Here is a 9,706-nt window from a genome sequence, read left to right on the forward strand (position 1 = left end):
CTAAGGAAGTAAGAGCAGTGAAGCACCCAGCCTTGCTGGCTTTGCAGCACCAACCAATTTAACTAACTAACTAACTAATTAAACTAACTAACCCCCAGACACGTGGTGTGACGGCACAGGGGCCACGCTCGCTGTCCCGTTGCATTTGCCAAGGACAGCTCTGTGTCAAAAATCAGGTAGAGCCTTCTCCTGTTCAGCCTTTCCTCTTCGCTATTCCATGCAATCCATGGGTATTCAGTGTCTTTGCACTCAGTCCTCCGCCAACCCTGCTTTAAATCAGTCAGGTCAAGCGTCAGGTGGGCAGGAGCAATGGAAGAGACAGATTGTGTAATAACTACAGAAACCTTAATTCTTTACACAGCCAATGGAAAAATATACCTGTTATCTCCTCCTGCTCTGGATAAAAGCTGCAGAAAGGAAAACATGCTCTCTGCAAGCAGAACACTTGGTTCCTCCACAACCCAAGGCTGCATAGAACGCCAGACCGGTTTGGGTTGGAAGGGCCCTTAAAGCTCATCCAGTTCCAGCCCCCTGCCGCGGGCAGGGACACCTTCCACGGGCAGGGACACCTTCCACTAGAGCAGGTTGCTCCAAGCCCCTGTGTCCAACCTGGCCTTGAACACTGCCAGGGATGGGGCAGCCACAGCTTCTCTGGGCACCCTGTGCCAGGGCCTCAGCACCCTCACAGGGAAGAATTTCTTCCTAATGGCTCATCTCAATCTCCCCTCTGTCAGGTTAAAGCCATTCCCCCTTGTCCTGTCCCTACAGGCTCTCGTGCTTCACCATGGTGTCAAGGTGGCATCTCAGGTTAAGGCAGCGCTGGAGAAGAGGTGATGGGGTGTTGGAGGGCAGACAAAGAGAGAACTGCAGAGCCCTCAGCAACGCCTGCCTGTGAAGCACCAGGCTGAGATTTCAGCTTTTTCCCAAGCTCAAAGTTATCCCCCAGGCCAGCAGGGCAAGAAGCAGCAGCAGCAGCCAACCAGCTGCTGCTTGGAGAGGGCACTGCCTGGCCTCTGGTTCCAAGAAACAAGGTCTCATCTCCTTCCCTGCCCCCAGGCTGCAGCTTCCATCGCCAAAGAGGCAGCATCAGGTGCAGAGCCACAGCTGGCGGAACAGCACCAAGGAGGGAGAGAGAACCAAGAGGCCTGATCCTGCCAATAGCAGTGGGAGAAGACAGCAGTAGCACCACCTGCAGATAACAGACAAGCACCAGATACCCCTCCTGGAGCTTCCCTCTCTGCCCTGTCGCAACCAAGGCAAAAATTAAACACAAATGAGAGAAGCCCGTGTGCGGATCCTGCCCGCATCCCACAGCCTCTGCTGAAACACATTTTCTGCCTTAGTGACTGTGCACTTCCAGCCTCCTGGCAGCGTGTGTTACCCTATGGAGCAACTCCAGATTGTCAACAGTTAGAGCTCAACTTAATTGAACGTGTCTCAGCGCTCCATTAGCTCTTGGAGTGCAGCGGCTACGGCTACGGCCCTGGGCAGCGCTGCCAGCTCGCTCCCTGAGCCCCAGAGTGCAAAAACAAGGCAGAAGAACCACACGTATCATAGAATCCCAGGCTGGTTTGGGTCCGAAGGGATCTTAAAGCTCATCCAGTCCGAGCCCCCTGCCACGGGCAGGGACACCTTCCACTAGACCAGGCTGCTCCAAGCCCCATCCAACCTGGCCTTGAACACTGCCAGGGATGGGGCAGCCACAGCTTCTCTGGGCACCCTGTGCCAGCGCCTCAGCACCCTCGCAGGGAAGAATTTCTTCCTGATGTCTCATCTCAATCTCCCCCGTGTCAGTTTAAGGCCATTCCCCCTTGTCCTATTGCTCCAGTCCCGCTACATATGTATATATATGTTAATACATACATATACACACAGGAAGAGTGTACTAGCGCCGTAACACAGCTGCAGCTTGGCTAATCTGTGCGGCGGCTGTTACAAATTTCCTCTCTCAAACAGCACTTCACCACCGCCCCTCATCACATCTGCTCGGGGTCTACATCCCAGGGAGCACCCACCTCTCCCAACCTCCGTCCCAGCCCTTTCCCAGCAAGAGGAGGCCGCCGCCGCCACTTCTTGCCAAGAGGAACGCTGACATTTGAGGCAGGGAGGTTCCTCTATCGCGCCTGGCCACGTGTGCAGCGCGATTCCCCGGCGGGGCGAGGAATTCCCGGTTTGCCGGCGGGAAAGCTGGTGACATCCAGTTTGGAAAGATCCCAAGCTGGTATTGGGGGGGTGCCTCTGCTTATGGAGTCGATGCCTCTGTCGGAAAGCGTCGGGCATCGCTGGACGCAGCGCTCTGGGGATCCCTCAGTGCTTGGAGGGATTTGGGGGGCGTTAGTTAAGAGAAATAACTAAATACGGAACAACTGCCTGCGGGCTGTGACCTTCTGTAACCGCGATTAACCCGATTAGTGAATTTCATCAGGAAGGCGCTGGGGCAGGGAATGGGGCTGAAGGCTGCGGGGCGGGCGGTGATGCCCGTGGGGCAATGCCCGTCGGTAACCGGGGCCGGGAAGCCGAAGGGGGACCGGGTTCGCCTCCTTCCTTCTTCCCTCCCCTCCCGTCCCCTGCCCGTCCGCACCCGCCGCCATTCCACACCGCCCTCTCCTCGGAGGCCATTCATCCGCCTGACCCCCCCGCCCCGCAAACGTGGCCAGCCCCCAAACCCGGGATCCCATCCCCCTCCCTTCCCCGTTCCCGGGAGCGCCGGGATGGGGGGGTGTCCCCCCCCCCCCTCCCCCCGCTGCGACGGGGGTCCCGCCTGGAAGAGGAAGGGAAAGGGGGGGTCCGACCGCCGCCGCGTACCCACCGGTGCCGGGTCGCGGTCCCTGCTGCCGCCGCGGCCGCCCGTGTGGAGTCGTGGCACTTTCCGCCGCTGTCTCGCCGGGTTCGGGGCCGCCCCGTCCCGCCCCGTCCCGCCCCGTCCCGCCCCGTCCCGCCCCGTCGCTCCGCGCCGCACCGCGGGGCCCACTCAGCGCGGCGGGGCGGGACGGGACCGCACCGGACGGGACGGGACGGGGCGGCGCTGGGGGGTGCAGTCCCCGCGGGTGGAGGGACCCCCGCGTCCCGGGGCTCGGTCTGTGCCCTAAGGAAGAGCTGGGAGAGGATGGGGGGAAAGCCGGGAGCTCCCTGCCGCGGGGGGGGAGGATGATTCAGGCTCCGGAGGCTCCCCAACGGCTGGGTGAGGGCACCACGGAGCAGAGGAAACCCTGAAGAGGGACGTGGAGCTGTTGGAGCAAGTCCAGAGGAGGCCATGGAGATGCTCTGAGGGCTGGGGCAGCTCTGCCCTGGAGCCAGGCTGAGAGAGCTGGGCTGGTTCAGCCTGGACAAGAGAAGGCTCCAGGGACACCTTAGAGCAGCTTCCAGCGCCTAAAGGGGCCAACAAGAAACCCAGAGAAGGGCTTTTGACAAGGGCCTGTAGGGACAGGACAAGGGGGAATGGCTTTAACCTGACAGAGGGAGATTGAGATGAGACATTAGGAAGAAATTCTTCCCTGTGAGGGTGCTGAGGCGCTGGCACAGGGTGCCCAGAGAAGCTGTGGCTGCCCCATCCCTGGCAGTGTTCAAGGCCAGGTCGGATGGGGCTTGAAGCAACCTGGTCTAGTGGAAGGTGTCCCTGCCCATGGCAGGGGTTTGGAACTGGATGGGCTTTAAGGTCCCTTCCAACTCAAACCGGTCTGGGATTCTATGAAGATCACACAAAAGGTCTGTGCTCAGGTGAGAATGTCTCCCAGCATCCACATCTTCAACCAAGCTGAAAGCCATATCTCTCCCTTTCCTGCACCTCCTTGGCCACATTGAGGTGCGCACTCTGTGTTCTGGGCACTGACTGCAGACCGAGAAATGAATGCATTATAAGAGTGGCTGTGAGGGAGCGATAATTTGGAACCTTCCAGCCTCCTGCCACCTCACTCCTTGCAGCCTGCTGTGGCTGCTTGGGGCACTGGTGTTGTATTTCAGTGGCCAGACATTCTCGGGGGCACGCAATCAATGCTGTTCTCCCTGGTTATCCCTGGGGTTTACATCCACATCATCACCCCTTGCATGGAGAACAAGCTGTGCCATTGAGGCCAGGCCGGGCACGGGCAGCAGGTCCTGCCCACAGCCTGGTACATCTCGACACAACTGCAAGGAGAATAAGTGACTGTTTCATGCAGGCTGATGTGATGGAAGAAGAGAAAAAATACGCTAATGGAGAAACATTCTGGGCTAAGTATGATAATATGGCTTCTGCAGAGGGACCTGAAATAGGCATAAACACTTCCAGTGTAGAGTGGGCAGATGGAGCAGGGATGTAAACCCAGGTGTCTTCTGCCACCATGGCACAGCTCTCTCAGCTCCTTCTCCCTCTGCTGTGTTTTGGGGCTGTAGATGGATGTCTGAAACCCTTGTTTGCCCTCTGGTCACCACCACCAACGTGGCTCAAAGCTGGTCCACCCCACAGCACCCTTACCATCATCCACAGCCTATTCTTGGGCCTCTCCCACTTTTTAAGACCTCAAGCATATACTTCCCACCATGGTGTTTCCCTCTGGTTCTTGCTGCTGATCCAGGCCACTGGGTCCTAGATTATCAGTATAATTCACTTTCACCCCATATCAAAGGAATTCTCCCTAACTACTAGTTCTCCCAACTCCTGCCCAGAGACAGCATCCAGCCCAAATAGAGAGGTCTGTGTACCCTGTTGTTAAAACAGCCAGAGCGCTGGCGATTATCCAGGGTCATCCTCACCGCTAGAAAGTTTTTCTTGGGTTCAGTTTGAAAACCCCTTGCTCCAGCTCAAGTTTTTCAGTTCCCAGTTATTTTTGCATCCACAAGTCTTTGGCTGTTGGTAAAGAAGCTGTTGTTTAGCCCTGGAACGGCTCCAGATCTCTTCACTGGATGTATTAGTTATCCTAAATTCATAACCATCGCCGGGGTATTTTTAGCTCTGCGCAGCAGTCATCAAACCAACTTTGCCACAAGGTCTGCAGGGCTGCCTCTGCAGCCCTGCCTCTTCTGAAGGTCCAGGCTCAGTCGTTGCAGGGATGACCATGAAATCCTGCTTGGGTAGGACTGTGATCCACATCCAGGAGGCTGAGCATGTAGACAGGCATGGCTTGTGTTTCCTTACAGGAGAGCACTCAGCTCTGCTTGGGCTCAGCCTTGCATTTCAATCCTGAGCACTTGGGCTGTGCCTGTTGCCCTTGCTCCCACCATGGGATGTCTAATGCTACAGAAATACACCAGAAACCTGGTAGGAATGAGAGCAGAGAGCATCCTTTGCTCCAGATTTGGCTGCTGCCTGCACTATGGGCATGATGCTGCATTGTCTACCAGCCAAGCTGATCCTCCATGTAGTCCTGCATCCACATTCATCCCTTTGGAGGCTCTGGAAGCAGCCTTTCCTTTTGTATAAAGACAGGAATTGGCACATCTGGCCTGGATAAGGCTTGGCACCAAAGAGACATGCCAACCAGTGACTTCAGCTTCCCAGTTGCATGCTCAACCAGACCTGTTCTGCAAGCAGCTCCTGCTCTCCGTGGCATTTGGAAGCCCCTGATTCATCGCTCTGTGTGTGTCTATCTTGTTGCCACCTGGTAAACGTTTCACATTCCACTCCTAATTTTCTCCCAGAACTCTGCATCCTTTCACATGCCAAGATGGACACATCCCACCAGGATGGCTTCAGATACCAGAGCTGCACACCTTAGCCCATGCCAGATGTTAACTTTCCCTCTGCCATGGTGACGGGGATGGAGTTGTCCTGGCTGCTCCTGGTCTTGGTCCAGCACATGCATGCTGTGGTCTCCCAAATCTCACATCAAAGCTTGGGCTGTTTGGAAGTTTCCACACAGCTATGCCAGGCACTGGAATGCTGCAGAGCTGTAGGACTCAGCATCAGCCTAAGGTCACTCAGGAAGGGCAGCTGGTAGACTGAGTATAGCTGGATCCATCCCAACCTCAACTGCACCATTCGATGCTGCTTTAGATGCTGCTGTATCACTGCACCAGAGCAGGCTTGTAACAGGAAAAGCCAGCCTAAGGGCAAAGCCGGGAACACAAGCTAATTTGGGAACACAATGGTTATGCTAATCAAAACACCTTCCAGAAAAGAAGGGAAGGAAATTACCTAATCCTTCACCATGCAGTGTGGCACCCCAGTGCCCAGTCTGCAGAAGCAGGGCTACATACAGCTTAGAAGAACAGGCATTCTCATCTAGGCAAGGAAAAAAGCATAGGGACTTCTTTTCCTCCAGGCATTTTTCATCCGCATTAGATGCAGGAGAATCTCCCTCTTCCCCATCCCAAACTGGCTTTAGGTCCAGATAACTTCATGCATCTCTTGAAAGCTTGGCTGGACACAAGCTGACGTGACTCCAGGAGCTGGGGCTTAGCAAGAAGCTTCTTCAGGACTTGGAAAATCTGCCCATAAAGAAGGGTTGCAGTGATTCAGGGACGTGCAGCTTGTCTTGTTCCACCACTAACAGATTGTGATGGGGCAATCACTGATGATAACAAGGGAACTATTCTCACTTCCCGTGTGTAATCTCAGCAGGGTTCACGCTCGTTGTCTGACTCAACATCTGGAAATTGTAATCCAGCTGAAAACAGCCCATGACCTCCTGACGTGCCAGGAACAACCACAGCTCCCAGCTTCGAGAAATCCCAGGGCATGGCCCCAGATGGAGAATTAAAGGTATTTTGGGGATACTAGCACTGCAGAGCTATGGAGAGGTCACGAATGCACTGGCGGGATTAAATATAAAGCCACAAAGTACCTCTGGCTTAAGAGACACCTCTTCTGGGGTCAGGCTGCTTTGGTTGAAGGTCTCCCATGTTCAAGCCTCCTCTGCCTATTGCAACTGGCCCTCAGAGGTGAAACTCATACAACACATCTCCCCTGGGTGAAGCATCATTTGCAGGAGAGCAGAGGCGTTTGCTTCTGCAAGTGCCTTTTGCCTGGTGCAACCTGCATAAAAACAGGGGTAGCAAGAGACGGCCCATTGCTTCAGCTGTGCGCGAGAGTGCGTGTCCATGCTGGTGTTGTGTGCGGATGGCAAGTGGACAAAAGTAGGCTTATGTGATCCATCTACCTACTTCCCATCAGCAGCAGATCTCTCACCAATCTAGTAATAGGCCATAAGCTTCAAAGATACTGGTGTAAACAGGAGAGGTACCCAAGGAGTCCATGAGTGCTTTGGCTGGGTGAAAGCCAGAACAAGCAGTTGGGGAAGGTTGGACATCACATGGGAAGAACATCAGGGCTTCCCACCCACAAACACTGCACAGCAAAGCCTGAGAGCCACTAGATGCTGATAGCCCTGAAGGCCAAAGGGAAGAGGGAACTCAAAGCAAAAGGAGCTCGTGTGGCAGCTATCACCCTGTCACACCAGCTCCTCTTCTCTCTGGGCTTGGTTTGCAGGGAAGCAATATGGGAAAATGTGAACTGTGTCCACGGTTGGAGGTTTGGATGTGGGCAGAGGGACTGCAAAATCTTGGCACAAGAGCCAGGAAGGGAAAGCAAAGACCTGAAGGAGTTTGTTCTGTTCCACAGTGCAATGAAAGCTGCAGACAAAGATAATAAGGGGGGAAAACAACCCCATTGCTTTGTGTCATGGCATTATGGACATGGTACTAATGGCAGTTTCCGGTATGTGACACTAAGCTGCTGTGAAGCCCTTCGGATACAAAGGCAGTGCCATCAACCCCACTTTTCAGGAGAAGAAATGCAGGCAGAGGGAGGATGCAGCTTCTCCAGGGCCAGGGATGGAGGCATCTCCCAGGTCCCAGCTGAACGTGCTGACTCCCCAGCAAGCACAGCATCATCCACCATTCATGCCTGTTGATGCACAGTGCCTCCTCCCAAAAAAATCACATTCCACACTCATGTAAAAAATATATACCCTATAAGGAACAAGTTTTCCTGGAGCAGAAAAATTCCTGGTTTGAATATGGAATTCCCTTCTCTTTGCACCCCCAAAAATTTTAAGGGGCTTTCTAGGGAAAAAATGATCTTGTATCTCCCCCCCACCCTTGATTTCTGCCTGTTTGAGTGTTTCTCCAGTCACAGACACCCAACACCTACCTTGCAAAGAGGACTTTGCAAAGGTCCAGCAGCACCTCTCCATCTCTGCTGGGAAAACCTTGCTTCAGATGTCCTGGGATCTGCCACATCAGCACTGAAACATATCAGAAGGTCTCTAAAGCAGACACACCTAGGAATGGTTATTTACCCAGAGAAGCTGAACCGGTGTAAAGGGAATGCTCTGAATGTGCTGACTCTGTAATGGGACCAGTGAACCAGCTCCTGGAAAGGAGAAGAAGAGAATAAGGAGGAGGAGAAGGAGAAAAGAAGAAAAGGAATAAAAGAAAGAAAAAGAGAAAACAAAATTTATTCTTTAAGATTTTTTTTTTTTTAAGCAGCTTTCTTTCCAAAAAACACAGCAGAAAACCTGAGGCTTGAGGGGGTTAAATCTGTCCATGAGGTGGCATTGAATAATGCCAAGGTAAATCCTAATTCTGAATTACTCCTCTAAGGGCAGAGCCGTGTACCTGCATGGGGCCATCCAAGAACACTCTGTGCTTGCTGCCTTCACACCACACTTTGTACTCTGAGCAAAGCAGGGAATTTTACATTACCGAATTAAAAGAAAGACCTCTCTGAGTGCGTATGCAATTACACCCAGGTGCCAGGCTGACATCCCATCCAAGCAAGAGGTTTGAACCCACACATAGGTCAGCAGCAATACACCACGCAAGCCCCAGCCCTTGCTGCAGCAGCACAGTATGATGGCTGATGTTGGGAGGTTTGGGGCTTGAGGGGGGCTTTTGGGTGTGCAGGGGGGAGCTGGGACTTGTGGGAGAAACTCAAAAGTCGTTTCAGGTTTGCCAGAGGTATCCCATTCGTCCCCCCATCCAAAGACAACAGACTGGTATTGAATTAACACAACCAGGATGGCTGCTTGTGCCTTGCGATAGCAGCCCTGGACTCTGGCAAGGGGAAGGCACCCCAACACCCCAAAAGGCCCTGCTAGGCTTTTCCTGGTGTCTCCAAGGGGAGCTCTAAGGGATGCTCACAAAACACCTCTCCCTTGGATGCACCATCGCTCATCCCCCTGCCTTGGCAAGGCACAGTGTTACTGGGGACATGACAAGGGCCTTCAAAACACCCGGAGAGAACAGTGATTAAACAGGAGAACGCTGAGGAATAAGGTCACCACGACACTGGCCGTTGGAAGCACTCTGACACAGCAGAGCCGTCCCATGGGCAATGGCCTTTGGCTTGCTCTTAGCGCCCGGGAAGCAGAGCGTGCCGCAGCACGGATCCATCCCAGCCAGCAGAAGCTGTTCCCGTTTCCACTGCCGGGGGCAGTGCCTCTCATAAAGTTAATTAATCTCTTCATGCAGCATAATTACCCGGTGGGAATTGCTCATAAAGAACAACATGTGAAATCCAGGCCTTTGGATGTGGCAGAAATGCCAAGATGATCCTAAATAAAACCCCCATGCAGAATCAAGTGCTTAAAACTTAACAGAGGGCAGGGGTCATGCTCTCCGGACTGTTTCCTAGCTGCAATTCCATTAATGCTGCTGGAAGAGCAGACTTCAAGCAGAACATCCCATGCTGGAACTGCAAGAGGTCTCAGAAGAGGACATGGCGAGCACTGACCCGGAATAAAGCCGGCAAGCTGCCGTTTGTCCCTGGCTTTATATATATATATAT

At 53.7% G+C, this 9,706-nt stretch overlaps 1 protein-coding gene across 5 annotated transcripts in view; it reads right to left on the reverse strand.

Annotated features, from left to right (window-relative positions):
- RRBP1 (ribosome binding protein 1) overlaps nucleotides 1–8,162 on the reverse strand; it is a 30,800-nt gene extending 22,638 nt beyond the window's left edge. For 3 of the 5 annotated variants that reach the window (XM_065679595.1, XM_065679593.1, XM_065679589.1), the window contains exon 1: nucleotides 2,810–2,917. The gene's annotated coding sequence lies outside the window, so the exon portion shown is untranslated. Of the gene's footprint in view, nucleotides 1–2,805; nucleotides 2,918–8,068 lie in introns of those variants that run through there. The other 2 variants (XM_065679591.1, XM_065679592.1) reach the window with 2 other exon arrangements.
- Between the last annotated feature and the right edge of the window lie 1,544 nt (nucleotides 8,163–9,706).

Source organism: Lathamus discolor, chromosome 5, assembly GCF_037157495.1.
Source record: "Lathamus discolor isolate bLatDis1 chromosome 5, bLatDis1.hap1, whole genome shotgun sequence".
NCBI classification, from domain to species: Eukaryota; Metazoa; Chordata; class Aves; order Psittaciformes; family Psittacidae; genus Lathamus; species Lathamus discolor.